Genomic DNA, 16,313 nt, shown 5'->3' with positions numbered 1-16,313 from the left:
ACAATCAAAACCAAAACCAACAGTTAAAACCATATAGTCTAGAGAGTCCAAAAAATTACAAACTCTCATATAACTCCAAAATCTTAAAAATACAGAAACTCAAAGGCAATTTTAACAGTGGTCACCATTAAGCCTCCGTTGCACCGACCTGCCTATGTTCGAGGGTTACCTGTACAGAATAGACAAACAGATGTGTGTTTTCATAAACTCAGTGTGCAACCCAATAGAGATAGACATGCTAATGCACACAGTATTCCTATATGTAGAACAGATACAAATACAAACCTAAGTCCTTAGCAGATATAGATTTTAGAATTAGATAATGCAGACAGATATACAAAATCCTACCCCCATCCTCTACACACCATCTCCGTCCATTCCATCATTCCATGTGGGGTTAAAAACACCCACCCATCCCTACACACCATATAGTATCGAAGCGACACATAACAGATAATATACAGTCAAGCTACCAGAATATAGGCAAAATGTCAGATCACTTTCTTTGCATATACAAATCCCACTCCAAACACAGATACATAATACATATATAGAAATAAAGATTTAACATGTTTTACATGCTCATATACAGATAACATACATATTTACATAGTACAGTCAGTTATACATATCAGTTTCCTACTCAGATCAGATTATCAGAATATCAGATCACATGAAAAAGGGTTTGATTAGCCTACTCAGATTAGACTATTAGAATATCAGGTCACATGAAAAAAGGTTTGATTAGCCCTTACAGATCCTACGGTAGGCCCACAGTCGATCGGAACGACTCATGCGACCCTAGGGAAAATTTTAGAATTTTGGGCCACACCCTCATTCAACAGCACATTGTAGTGTCTCACACATGACCACACCCTCGACAATCATACGGCCGTGTGTCAGACACACGACCAGCCACATGCCCATGTAACATCGATAGTCCCAATTTTTTACTTTCGTCGAACCTTATTTTCTCGTGTTTTAAGTACACAGCTAGTTCGATTTTGATGCGAAATCACTCCCAAGGCCACTAGAACCTAAAAAAAACATTCCAATGACTGATTAATAGACCATTTGTGAAATCCACAACGAAAATTGAATCGCACAAACGAACTTACCGCGGATAAAAACCACTACTCTCACGATTTAGGCCGTTGGAGTGCTAACCACAAGTTCCCCGTCTATTCCTATGCCAAACTTTCTCAAAGAATTACTTTCCTCTTACTTTACCCCATTATTGAAATTCCAACATAAAAAATAATCTCAATTAGTTTACAGAAACCGAAACCTACAGTCAAACGAAACTCCACTTACTAGAATCGCACGATGAACATTGAAATTTTGAAATATAATGATACGACAACAAACTATAGACAAAATTGCAGGAAAACAAAGAGGAAGAAGAATGTGGCAGAGAAAAGAGAAAACTAACGTCAGACTTTTAGGAAGAGAGAAAAAATAAAATAAAATAGGATTTAAGCAAAATCTCATTACATCCACTAACAACTCAACCAACTCAGAATTCCACTGCCACCAAACTACTATCAACAGTTGATGCCAAAAAACTAACACCCACACTTATGTGAGGATTCAAACACAAGACTTTCAGCAAGGTAACTCCTTACCACTTAAACCAACAGGCTCATTCTAATATAAGTTTACAAACAATATAACATAAGCCTACCCAACAGGGATAAGGCTAGGATAAAAAAAATAACAGAATTTTCCAAAAGTGAGACTTGAACCCAAGACCTCACACACATACCCATAACACTTAACTATTGAAACAGATACACATTTATGTTAAGATTTACAGAAACAGAAATAAATTATTCAGGGCATTACACCAAAATTTAATATGACTCTAATATAACTCCATAAATATTAAGTAAATGATAAAAAATGACCTCTCATATCAGAATTGTGGTCTTGAAACCATCATTTTTGACACCACAGAAAAACTTGATACTATAGTTTAGAAGCCACTTTTGACAAAAGAAAAAAAAAGATATCAAAATGGGAAAAATAGTATAATTTAAGTACTAATTTATTGGTTAAACTAAATAAAAAATAAAAAAATTATGAAAGCCTATCTATCACAATTAGTGCAGGAGAGGATGCTAGGGTTTTTTTTTTAAAATTAAAATGACCCTAAATTTTTAATAAATTATGAAAATGACTCACTTTCTTGATTATGTACGTAAATAACCTAAAATGAATAGTAAAAGCTGGTGGAGCCAAAGAGATTGGTGCCACCAACATGCCACATTAGTTATGGGATTAAAAAATTAATTTTTTGGTGGAGCCATAGTGAATGACGCCACTATATAAATTCCAAGGAAATATTGGCATTTCACAATAATTAGGGGTCCAAAAAATAATTAATGGCGGTGGAGCCATTCCAAATGGCCCCACCACTTTATGTTAGGTTTTTTTTAAATTTTAAAAAATGTTATTCTATTTGGTGGAGTCATTCTAAATGACGCCACCACTTTATGCCAGTTTTTTTAGGTTTTTTTTAAATTAAAAAAATATTATTTTATTTGGTGGAACCATTCTAAATGGCGCCACTAGTGTAATCTATCACTATTTTTCTTTTATTTTTTTAATATATTTTTTTAAAAATAAAAAATAATATTTTATTTGGTGGAGCCATTTTCTTTGGTGTGATCAAATAGCTATACATAAGCCCAATGGCAGAAAAATCTTAGTTGAAGAGTTTTTTTAGTTATATCATATTAAAGGATGAACGGGAGAGAGATGAAGAGTGTTTTTTTATGCTTTTATGTTTAATGGTTATTTTTGATTGTCAGTTATATATTCAGTAACAAGTTCAAATTGGTTATGCAAGTCATTTCATTGGTTGAGGTAGGACGATAACAAGTTCAAATTGATTATGCAGCCAACAGGTGGATTATCTAAGATTCTTTAGGTCAATGAAATATTTGAAGGTTTTACGGAATCCCAAATCGAACCACACAGGTGAGATCATCAATATCAACAACATGCAAGCTGCAAGATAATAACACCAAGAAACTTACTCGTGTTGCAATTAAACATTGTATTTTTCAATTTGTAAGACACAATGTTGTTGGTCTTGAACAAAATCGTTTAATTTTTTTTTTAATATTGAGAAAGTTGCTCGTGTTGTAAAATTACATATCGTAAGTTAAGTGAAATTATTTTGGAATGTTGTAAATGTAAAATTATATTTTGTAAAATAAATTTTTTATTTATGTAAATTGATAATTATTTGAAATGTTATCAATGTAAAATAATTTTCATGTAAATCATTTATGTAATGTGAATTAATCATTTGATAAGGGGCATTTTTAATAGAAATTAAGAAATGTAGGACCAAAAAATAAAGTTTGTGAAAAAATGAGAAAGAAAAAACGAAAGTGGAAAAGGGAATCCAAGTGAAAAGGTGATAAATTACACCAAATAAAATATCACTTTTAATTTTAAATTTAAAAAATTAAAAAGAAAAAAGAAAAACAATGATAGATTACACTGGTGGTGCCATTTAGAATGACTCCACCAAATAAAATAATATTTTTTAAATTTAAAAAAAAACTAAAAGAAATTAAAAAAACTAAAAAAATAATAACATGACATAAAGTGGTGGCTCCATTCACCATTATTTATTTTTTGGCCCCTCAATTATTGAGAAATACTTATTTATATAGGTGACACCATTCTCTATGGTTTCACAAAAAAAATAAGTTTTTAATCAAAATTACTAATGTGGCATGTTAGTGGCGCCAATCTCTTTGGCTCCACCAACTTTTACTATTCATTTCAAGTCATTTACGTACATAATCAAGAAAGTAAATCTTTTTTATAATTTATTAAAATTTTAGGATGATGCTAGTTTGAAAGCTCTATATTTATAAACTACCTTCTGCCTTTGATTAAAGTGTTCCACAGTTGGACTCAGCTTGAATCTGAGTGATGCACATCACCCTGTACAGTACAATGATGCCAAAATTCCATTAAACAACACTTTAATATGATTAAAAGTCAAAGACAAAACAATATATAATCTCATAATAAAGCAATCTTCTAGCAGAGTTTAGAATTTAAAGTCAATTATGATTGAACAAATTTCCCATCACCTTGAAATTAAACACGATTATCGGGACCCCGATTATTCAAAGTGAGTCAAGTGAGCTAACAATAGGAAAAACTATGGGAATCATTTTGGGTGTCTCTAGTGTCTGGTGGGACTCACTCAGGGCTACCAAGGTAGAGACTTGAATCCTTTTGAATCTTAAGGCAAGAATTATCTGAGGCATCAACTTGGCAGGGGAATTGCCTATTTATATAGGCTCTCAACAAGGCCTAAAAGATGTTGATAATGTTGGAAGTTTGGCAAGAATGGGTGGATTTTGATAAGTATTCAGGTTATGTGATTGTTGATCCAGAGGCTGGCTGAGCTTTGTTTTATTATTTCATGGAGTCATCTCACAATTCTTCAACTAACCCACAGGTATTATGGCTTAATTGAGGTATATTGAATGCTTATATTCCATTTTTTTTTCTCTTCAATAATGAATTTCACTATGTTTCATCAACACTGACAATTACAAAGCTTGGTTGCTAGGTAGTAAACTAGATTGTCGGATTTGATACCATTAGTCATAATCAACATCAAACTCATAATTAATCTTAATTGATACATGCATGAATGGGGTGAAATTTATTAAATTCCATTAGCCGAAGCTACCAATTTTCAAGTTTAGGAAATCAATAGACTTGCGACGTCTTTTTGGATAGGATCTAGACATTTCTAGGTTGAGATGTATGCATGGTGTTTGAATATCTATCTCTTAGCTTCGAAATGCACTTTGAATCACTTGATTTCGAGTTTGGAAGATCAAGTTATGACTATTTTACTGAAGATTATGTGAGCAGAATTTCTGGATGAGATTATGATAGAAATTACAAGTTTTGGGCTTTTAATTTGAGTTTGAATAATATTGGGTTCGAGCTTTGGGTTTAATTTTTATTATATATGAGCCCAATATTGTATTTATCATCTCTTATTATTTTATTATTCTGAACTTTTAATAATTATTAAGTAGTTTAAGTTATTTAGGAGTTTTATGCCAATAAGAAAGTTTAGTTTAAAACTACTTCTTATTTAGATTAATTAGAGTTTTAGTATAAGAGTTTTATTTAGATTTATTTACCTAGCCTAAATATAGGCCTTTGTATTGTACATAAATAAGACAATTGATTATTATTAACTTCTTTTTTGAGTTAATAAATTCTCTTTGAGTTTTTCTTTCAAGAATTTCTCTCGAGTTTTCTTTTAGAAGAGTTTTAACAATCTTTTCAGATTGTAGGGATCATCTTCAAACTTTTCTTACTAAATTTTCTTTCTTGGAGGGGAAATTAGAGTCGCTTGAAGGGATTTGTGGATGCTTCGTGTTTTCAAGGCTTCTTAGGACTTCTACATACCATATTCTATCTTTCCATCTATCTTCTTTATTTTTCTTCTTTATTAATTCTAATATTAGATTTCATTATACTATTTTATTCATCTTAGTTATTTATTTTTACTTTTTTTTCTTTATTTTTATCTGACTTGGATTTCGTTTGCATTTCAGGTTGTGGTAGAATCCAAGTTTCTTTTTGAACATCTAGAACCTTAAGTCAAATTCGTGACTTTGGCAAACTTTACGATTTGCTTCCACATTCATCCACTCTTATCCGTATCATTTGGTATCAAAGCAGATCATGTGTTTATCTAATTTGGTATCTGCTCTAATTCCGAATAATAAAAATGAGTGTGGATGAATGCGGAAGTAGATCGTAAAGTTTGTTCAAGTCACGAATTTGACTTAGGGCTCTAGATGTTTAGAAAGAAACTTGAATTTTGACACCATCTGAAACACGATCGAATCCAAGTTAGATAAAATAATTAAAATAAATAACTAAGATGAATAAAATAAAATAATAAAATTAAAGATTGGACAATAAAGAAGGTAGATAAAAAAGATAGAATGTAGTGTCTAGAAGTCCTAAGAAGCCTTGGGAACACAAAAAAAAACCACAACTCCCTTCAAGCAGCTCTAATTTTCCCTCCAATAAAGACAACTTGGTAAGAAGAAGTTTGAAAATAATCCCCACAATTTGAAAAGATTATTAAAACTCTTCTAAAAGAAAACTCAAGAGAAACCCTTGAAAGAAAAACTCAAAAAGAATTTATTAACTCAAAAGAGAAGTTGAATAATAATCAATAGTCTGATTTGTGTACAATGCAAGGCTAGCTAAATAAATCTAAATAAAACTCTTAAATATAAATTAATCTAAATAAGTAGTTTTAAACTAAACTTTCTTATTAACATAAGACTCCTAAATAACTTAAACTACTTAATAATTACTAAAAGTTTGGAATAATAAAATAATAATATAATAAGTGTAACAGCTCGATTTTCAGTGGTGATGGAACAGTGGTTTCGGGCTACAAATTTTCATCATATCAACTCATAAATATTATTTTTAGAATATTTATAGAGTCATTAGAGTCATATTAAGATTTGATTAAGAAATATTAATGTTTAGTTAGTTAATTAAAGAAAAATGACTAAATTGTAAAAGGTGCAAAACTTGCTAATTAAAGCAATTAGGTGATGAAATGTTTAATTAATAGTTAAGGAAGGACTTAAGTGATAATTAAGCCCTAAATAATATAGTGGGAAACAAATTGATGGAAAATGACAAAATAATGAAATTATAATAGGAAACTTGTAAATTAGTTGATATTAAAACAAAATAAATTGAAAATTTAAAGTTTTCCTATTCATTTTCTTCTTCAATGGTTGAAATCCATAATTAGGGTGAGGAGAAGTTCCGGCTAGCATAGGAAGTTTGCATGTGAGTACGTTCTAATCCCGTTTCTTGTAATTTTTATGTTTTTGAGATCATTGCAACGAGGTCCAGCTAGCCTGTACCATCGTTTTTTATTTTGTTAAAAAAATTGGAAGTTTGCATTGATGAATATTGAATGTTCTTGATGAATACCATGTATTTGGAGCTTTGATTATGCTATTTGATGAATTTGTAAAGTGATTTTTGTTAGATTTTGATTTCAAGATTAAATTGCGAAAATGTGAAAATTTTAGGGTTTAATAGTGAATTTAGATGGACTGTTTAAGGGCCTAGTATATTTGGATAAAATATTGACTTGAGAAAATTAGTAAATTTGATGAATTTCGAGTTAGAGACTAAATTGCAAAAATAGTAAAACTTCAGGGTAATTATGTACTTTTGAAAAAATAAAAGGGTATTAATTGTAAAATGGTTTGGAAATGAAATATATACTAATAAATGAAGAATTTTACATTTTAGATCAAAATCCCGTAGATACTCGTGGAAAAGGAAAAATAGCAGAATAGTCCCTAAACTTCTACAACGACTACAATTCAATCTAGGTAAGTTCGTACGGTTCAAAAATTTAATATCTATATGAATTGTTAAATTATATATATCATGACATAATAGGTAAATGTATTTGTTGAAATTCAATGATTATTTGAGTAGTGTAATTGAAATTGATGTTCGATTCGGCTTGAACGCGGGATAGAGTACGGTCAAGATTTGGTGTGTTAAGGGGGATTGGAGTGTAGATGGTTATGGAGTGGCGTACATTCATGTTTCCCGAGTAGCCTGAGGTTCAGTACTTGTTGTAAACTCTTGTGTTATACTCTTTGTTTGGTGTGTTGGTTGGACTAGCTCTTATAAGCACTGGTGTTATGGTTGGATTAACTCTTAAGATCACTGGTGTGATGGTTGGATTAGTTCTTCTGAGCATTGGTGTGCTGGAGGGATTGGCTCGTGTGAGTTTCTGGTGTGTTTTGTGTGGATGACGATGTACTTATATTCGTAAGCCGTTCTTCGAGTTGAAAATCTCGGTAAGGTAATTTGTGTAATGATTTTAATGGGTTTACTATACAATTGAGAATTTAATTGATAGTGATTCATCGGATGAGATTGTGGATGGCAGGGAACTTTCGTGGTTGAACTGTTAATGTTTGATTTGTTGTATTTACTTCGGTAAGATTTATCATCCTAATATGTCGAACTTACTAAGCTTTATTGAGCTTATTCATGTTAAACTTTGTTCTTGTAGATACTCAGAAGGTTGGATGATTGGATCAGTATCAAGTCACATTATCCAGCTAAATTTGGTAGTTTTTGGAACGTTTATTTCAAATTATATGGCATGTAGTACATTTGAATGATGTTACTAATGTTTTGGATATGTAAATAGTTAATTATTAACTTAGTTGTATAAATTGTTTTGGTTGATCTCCTTTTTGGTACTTTTGGTGCTTTATTAATATGTGTTAGCAAGGCTAAATGATATTTGTTGGAATAGTTAAAAGAGTACGTGATGAATGGGTTATTATGTAGTAAGATATGGTATGTTTGAGATGGTATTGATAGACAATAGCTTGATTGAATTGATAGGTTGAATTGATGATATGTTTGGACATTAAATTGTATATAATTGTGGTACCAATGAGGGTACATTGGTTAGGCACTTATTAGTTGGTTTGATGTGTTTTTGGCTCGATTAATGTCATTTTGAATTAGTATTTTGGTTGGTATTTGAGTTTTTTAAGGTACAAGCAAACTTGGAATGGTAAACTTGTGTTTTAAGATTCATTTTAAGGTTACATGGCCCGAGACATGGGCGTGTGTTTCAGCCGTGTGTGACACATGGTCACACACAACCAAGCAACATGACTGTGTGTCCCTTGTAGGTTCAAAGCATTCAATTTAGACAGTTACACGGCCTAACACACAGCCTGGTACATGGGCGCATGAGGTCATTTTAAGGGGTACACGGCCTGGCACACAGGCGTGTGGCTTGGCCATGTGACCCAAGTCAGTGAGTTACACATGTAACACCCTTAACCTGTATCCATAGTCAGACTAGGGTTAAGAGGCATTACCCGACATATCAGAATATTTCGTAATCATTTCACAATTAAAAATCATACATTATCATATCAAAGTCAAATATGAACATAAGGTCCCTTTCTTAGGTCAAGAAAACCTTAAACATGCATTAGAAAAAGGTCGAGACTAAATCGAATACATACAAATTTTTTTCTGAAATTTAACAATTTTTCTAAGTTACAAAGGTCACATGCCTGTGTGAACAGGCCGTGTGCCCGTGTGTCTAGGTCGTGGCGAAATATAACTTGTCCACATGGCCACAATACACGCCCGTGTGCTAGGCCATGTGAAAATTAGGGAGACTACTGACTTGGGTTACACAGCCAGTCACACGCCCGTGTGTCTAGCCTGTGCTCGAAACTGACTTAGCCACACGGCTTGGCACACGTACGTGTGTACGACCATGTGGTCTACCGAGGCTCATTTCAAAATGGCCTTCAAGCAACACGGCAGAGACACACGCTTGTGTCCCTACTCGTGTGGGCAAAAATAGACCATTTATAAGGCCAATATGCCACCCATTTTGGGTCCTCCCTACAAGCATCAATTGCACCATAATTTCAACCAATTTCCTTCCTAAAACATACATCATTCATGTCATATTATTATCAACCTAATTCATGCTTATAATCCATATCAAATCATGCCAAATCATAAGCCAAAGTCATACCAAAACATATGTTTCATAACCTCAATTTACTTCATTCAATCTCATGCCATAATCTTACCAATTCCTCAAATAAGCACATACCAAAATCTTACCAAATTGACCAATTCTTTTTGGCCACCCATGAACACATCATATTGGAAATATTGCATCACATAGTTTATACTCAAAATTCATTCATAAACACAACCAAAACCAAGCCTTATTACATGGCTAAATATTCATAACTCAAAAACATATCTCAACTTAACTAGACTATACATGCCATACTTAAATATTTACACTTTCAAAAGGTACCAAAGTAGAGTTCGATAGTGTGGTGATGATCCTTGACGATCCCCGAGCCTTTAGTACCTTCGATATCTAAAACACAATGCAAACACACATAGAGTAAGCTTTCAAAAGCTTAGTAAGCCATATACAAATCAACTTATCATTTTAAGCATGTAAGCATCATAAAATACATATACTCCATAACCAAATACTATCACAAAACACATAGTTCATATACATCTCACATATTTCCAATTCATTGCACATATAGCATAATTTCTCATACTTATATCACATATCATCTCTTGCACATATACTTACTTCTCATTAAGAAATGTTGAACACATCTCTACATACCTGAATCAGTTATTCATTCATGCAATCATGTATTTCCCAGAATGCCCGTTGAACTGTACAAATTAAATAGGATACGCGGAAAGCTCGTATAATGCCAACGTCCTAGACGTGGTCTTACATGTAATCAGATATCGATGCCACTGTCCCAGATAGGGTCTTACTCGAAATCAAATACGATGCCGATGTCCCAAACATGGTCTTACACATAAATCTCAAATCGATGCCAACGTCCCAGACGTAGTCTTACACGAAATCACATATCGAAAATCTTATGTCATGACATATGTATCCTAAATATTCCTATGGTTCGTACGAGGCTTTCGGACTTCGTTATGTTATCGAAACTTTCTCAATTTCACATATTCAACTTCTATAACCATTCATCACAATTCAATATCATATAAACATTAATAAATCAATTCAAACACATTTATTTGTATATAGACTTCACTCGTACGGAAATGAAGGACTATTCAACGACTTTCGACTTTCCTCGATCTAATTTTGTTTTCTTTGGATCTTGATCTAAACACGTTCAAATTTGACTTATTCAATCTCATATTTATTCAAATCAATCCATAAGCACATATTTAGGGCATTTTATAAATTAGCCATCACATTTTCACATTTTCACATTTTAACATTTTAGTCCCTATTTCATAACATCACCTAATATGCATAATTTCATTTCACACATGCCTAGCCGAATTCTCCTTTCGTTCATATAAGCCCAATTATTTCATTTATTTCACATTTTAACCCCTCAATTTCACATTTTCAAAATTTAGTCCAAAATTCTCAAATTCATCAAAAATCCCAATACAAAACATAGTAATCTAACACATATCTTTCATTTTCTATCATCAAACTTCATAAAACTCACTTTATCAACAGTGGCACATCTTAAAATCATAATCAAATTCAAAAATTGAGGCATGGGCTTGATAAAACACAAAGCAACGATCACAAAAATGTAGAAATTATCAAAAATGGATAAAAAAACATATACCTAATTAGCCAAAATAAGTGCCGAATGTTTGAAGGCTTGGAACCCTATTTTTCTTTCTTCAATTTCGGCTAAATGATGAACATATTGGCCCATTTAATGTTTTGTTTTAATTATATTAACATAATATGCTAATTACCATATTAACCTTATTTATAACCATTTAAAACATTTAATGGATGGTCATTAATGTCCATTAACCTTAGTTATGGTCTAATAACATCATCAGGACGTCTCCTTTAACAAGACATAGCACTTAAGTACTTTCAACAAATAGCTAGCCACTTTTACATTTTATGCGGTGAGGTCCTTTTTCTAAATTAAGCACACAAACGAACAAAATTTCACACGAAACTTTTACAGATATCAATTCACATATTATAAGCATATAAAATAATATTAAAAATATTTTTCTAACTCAAAATTTGTGGTCCCGAAACTAGTATTCCAACTAGGGTCTAAACCGGGATGTTACAACTCTCCGCCCTTAGGGATTTTCATCCTCGAAAATCTTACCATTGAATAGTGTAAGATATTGCCGTCTCATAACATCTTCGGGCTCCCACATAGCTTCTTCAACACCGTGCCAATTCCACATTACTTTTACTAATGAAATTTTCTTATTTCTCAATTCTTTAATCTCGTGAGCTAAGATACAGATCGGTTCTTCTTCATATGTCATATCGGACTGAATTTCTATTTCGGATGGAGTAATTGCATGTGAAGGATTAGATCTTTATCGTCAAAGCATCGATACATGAAATACATTGTTGATATTTTCTAGCTCAGGTGGCAATAGAAATATTTATGCAACTGGTCCGATCCGCTCAATAATCTCAAACGGTCCAATGAACCTTAGACTCAATTTGCCTATTTTGTTGAATCGGAGTGTTTTCTTACACGAAGATACTTTTAGAAACACTTTTTCGCCGATCTTAAATTCAATATCTTTTCGTTTCAAATCTACATTTGATTTCTGACGATCAGAAGCTACTTTCGGACTTTCTCGGATTTTTTTTACTTTTTGTTCAGTCTTTTTAATCAAGTCGATCCTGTATATCTTATTTTCACTAAGATCTAACCAATACAATGGTGTACGATATTTTCTACCATATAAGGCTTCGTACGGTGCCATTTTAATGCTCGATTGAAAACTATTATTATAAGTAAATTCAATCAATGAAAAATACTGTTCCCAAGTACCATCAAACTCAAGAATGCAACATCTCAACATATCCTCGAGAATCTGAATAATTTGCTTGGATTGACCATTCGTCTGCGGGTGAAAAGCAGTACTGAAGTGTAATTTTGTACCCAAAGTCTCTTGTAATTTATTCCAAAACCGCGAAGTGAATCTTGTATCTCTATCTGACAAAATAAACAAAGGCACCCCGTGCAATCTCACAATATCGAAAATGTATAACTCAGCTAATTTATCTAGTGAGTAATCAGATCGTACCGGAATAAAATGAGCTAATTTTGTCAATCTGTCAACCATAACCCAAATCACATATTTCTTTTTCAAAGATAGGGGCAAACCTGAAACAAATCCATCGTTATTCTATCCCATTTCCACTTTGGAATCATAATCGGTTGTAACAAGCTAGATGGTACTTGATGTTCAGTTTTAACTTGCTGACAGATCAAACATTGCGAAATAAAGTCAGAGATATCTCTTTTTATTCCAGACCACTAGCAATGATGTTTCAGATCATTATACATTTTCGTACTGCCCAGATGTATAGATAAATGACTGTTGTGAGCTTCGTTCAAAATCATCTGAATCAACTTTAAATTTCTTGGAACACAAATCCAACCTCAGAATTTCAAACAATCGTCATTATCAATTCGATATTCAGAATCAGCATCAGAATCTAAATCACATTGAGCTCGTTTTGCTATTATTTCATTATCAACTTTTTGAGCATCAATAATCTGTTGTAAAAACAACGGTCTCGCTTTCAATTCAGCTAAAATCGAACCATCATCAGACAGAACTAAATGAGTATTCATCGCACGCAATGCAAATAATGATTTCCAACTCAAAGCATCAGCAACAACATTTACTTTTCCCGGATGATAATCGATAACAAGCTCATAATCTTTTAGCAGTTCTAGCCATCTTCTCTGTCACAGTTTTAGATCTTTCTGACTCATCAGATATTTCAAACTTTTATGATCAAAATAAACATGACATTTCTCACCGAATAGATAGTGACGCCAAATTTTCAAAGAAAACACAATTGCGGCTAATTCAAGGTCGTACGTTGGATAATTCTTTTCATGTGGCTTTAATTGTCTCGAAGCATAGGCTATATCTTTGCTTTCTTGCATCAGAACACAACCTAAACCATTCATCGAAGCATCACTGTAAATGACAAATTGTTTATCGGATTTTGGTTGTACCAATACTGAAGCTTTACTCAATAAGGCTTTCAAATGATCGAAACTTTTCTAACATTTATCTGACCACTCGAACTTAACATCTTTCTGAAGCAATTTTGTCAATGAAGTTGTAATCATAGAAAAGCAAATTGTCTATAATAATCGGCAAGTCCTAAAAATTTGCAGACTTCAGAAACATTTCTCAGAGGCCTCCAATCCAAAATAGTTGAAATCTATTCGGATCAACTTGGATACTTGATGCTGACACAATATGTCCTAGAAAACCAACTTCGCGTAACCAGAATTCACATTTACTGGACTTCGCAAATAACTGCTTATTATGCAAAGTCTGTAAAACTATTCTCAAATGCTCAACATGTTCGGTTTCATCACGTGAATAAATCAGAATGTCATCAATGAATACGACAACAAATCGATCTAAATACGGTCTGAAAATTCTGTTAATCAAATCGATAAAAATAGTAGGTGCATTCGTTAATCCGAAAGGCATAACTAAAAACTCATAGTGTTCGTATCTCATTCGGAAAGCAGTTTTCAGAATGTCTGAATCTTTTACTCTCAACTGATAGTATCCCGATCTCAGATCTATCTTTGAAAACATAGTAGCTCCTTTCAATTGATCAAACAAATCGTCAATTCTGGGCAGAGGATATTTATTTTTGATAGTCACTTTGTTCTATTAACGATAATCAATACACATTCTCATCGTTCCATCTTTCTTTTTCACAAGCAGAATAGAAGCACCCCAATGACAAAAGCTCAGTCTTGCGAATCCTCTATCAGTTAACTCTTGCAACTCAGACTTTAATTCTTTTAACTCGGTCGAAACCATTCTATATAGAGCTATTGAAATCGGAGTCGTTCCTGGTACTAATTCTATGCCAAACTCAACTTCTCTAATCGAAGGTAATCCCGGAAGTTCTTCAGAAAACACATCTGGGAATTCACAGACAACAGGTACTCATTCAATTTTCTTGTGTCACTTTGGAATCAATCACATAAGAAAAGTAAGCTTCACAACCCTTTCTCACATATTTCTGAGCGAACATCAAAGAAATTACTTCCGGTAAACCATTCAGATCATTAGATTCAATTCGAATAATCTCATCATTCTGACATCGTAAATCAAAAGTCTTCCGTTTGTTGTTTACAATAGCATTATGCAAAGTTAACCAATCCATACTCAAAATTATATCAAATTCGTCGAATGGTAATAACATCAAATCAGTCAGAAAACATGAATTTCGAATTATCAATGGACAATTCTTACACACTTTGTCAACCAAACACACACCGGCCTAAGGGGTTCGATGCTCTAATTACAAATTCAGTAGACTCTACAGGCAAAGTCTTACTGCTCACTAAGTTCATGCATATATAAGAATATGTTGATCTTGGATCTATTAATGCAATCACAGAAGTATTATAAAGAGTGAAAGTACCAATAATAACATCTGGAGACGAAGCTTCCTCACATGCACGAATAGCATAGGCTCTGGCAGGTGCGCGAGCCTCGGATCTAACAGTTGTATCTTTAGTTCCCCTTTGGTTGCCACTCACATTACCCGTATTTCTGGGCGGTCTACCTCGAGCTGTATTGCCACTCGGCCTCAGATTTTGCACAATCTCTTGTTGTACAGACTCAGGACATTCATGGATAAAGTGATCTAAGAATCCACATCTAAAGCAAGCTCGATCATTCAATATACAACTTCCCGGATGTCTTTTAGCATAATGTCTACATTCGGGTCGATCAGATCGGACATTTCCAACATTTGCAACAGAAGTAGTTGGAGCTCTGAAACTCAAATGTGATCTAGTACGGTCTCTACTTGAATGTCCCACATTAGCCTTTGAACGACTAAAATCATCTCAGAATTTCTTTGATACTGAATGAAATGACTTGCTCGATGATCTTTTTCGTACCTCTCTAGCTTCTGAGTTAGCTTTTCTTTTCTCTTTCTTGAGTTTTTCAGCTTTACATGGTCTTTCAACAAGCTCAACAAACTCTTTTATCTCCAGAATTCCGACTAACAAACGAATGTCTTCATTTAAGCCGTCTTCAAACCTTTTACACATTATTTCTTTGGTCGAGACACATTCTCGTGCATACTAGCTCAATCTCACAAATTCTTGTTTGTATTCTGTAACAGACATATGGCCTTATTTTAGCTTAAGAAACTCTTTGCGTTTATGATCGATGAATCTCTAACTGATGTATTTCTTTTAGAATTCAGCTTGAAAGAAATCTTAGGTGACTCGTTCTCTCGGAACCACTGATATTAACATCTTCCACCAGTGATACGCTGTATCTCTCAAAAGTGAAATGGAACATTTAAGACATTCATCAAGAGTACATGACAATTCATCGAACAATCGTATCGTATTCTCTAGCCAGAATTTAGCTCTCTCATTATCATCATTAGTAGTAGCACGGAACTCTTCAGCTCCATATTTTCTAATGTTATCAACAGGTGGGTTATTCAACTGAATCGAATTAGCGTGTGGTGTGACAGGAACTTGTGAAGGATTTGGAGGGGGTGAAGGTTGTGGAATAGTCGGATTAGTTCTCATATACTGAGTGAACCAATCATTCATTATTTGGTAAAAGGCTTGCTCAGCCTCTCC

General features: G+C 33.2%; 1 pseudogene; it reads left to right on the top strand.

Moving 5' to 3' along the window:
* The first annotated feature begins 2,936 nt into the window (after positions 1–2,936).
* LOC107887806 (serine carboxypeptidase 1-like) overlaps positions 2,937–16,313 on the top strand; it is a 96,917-nt pseudogene continuing 83,540 nt past the window's right edge.

This window comes from Gossypium hirsutum, chromosome A03 (genome assembly GCF_007990345.1).
Source record: "Gossypium hirsutum isolate 1008001.06 chromosome A03, Gossypium_hirsutum_v2.1, whole genome shotgun sequence".
Classification (NCBI taxonomy): Eukaryota; Viridiplantae; Streptophyta; class Magnoliopsida; order Malvales; family Malvaceae; genus Gossypium; species Gossypium hirsutum.
Note: the sequence above shows the minus strand (reverse complement) of the source record. Positions and strands in the feature narration are given on the sequence as shown.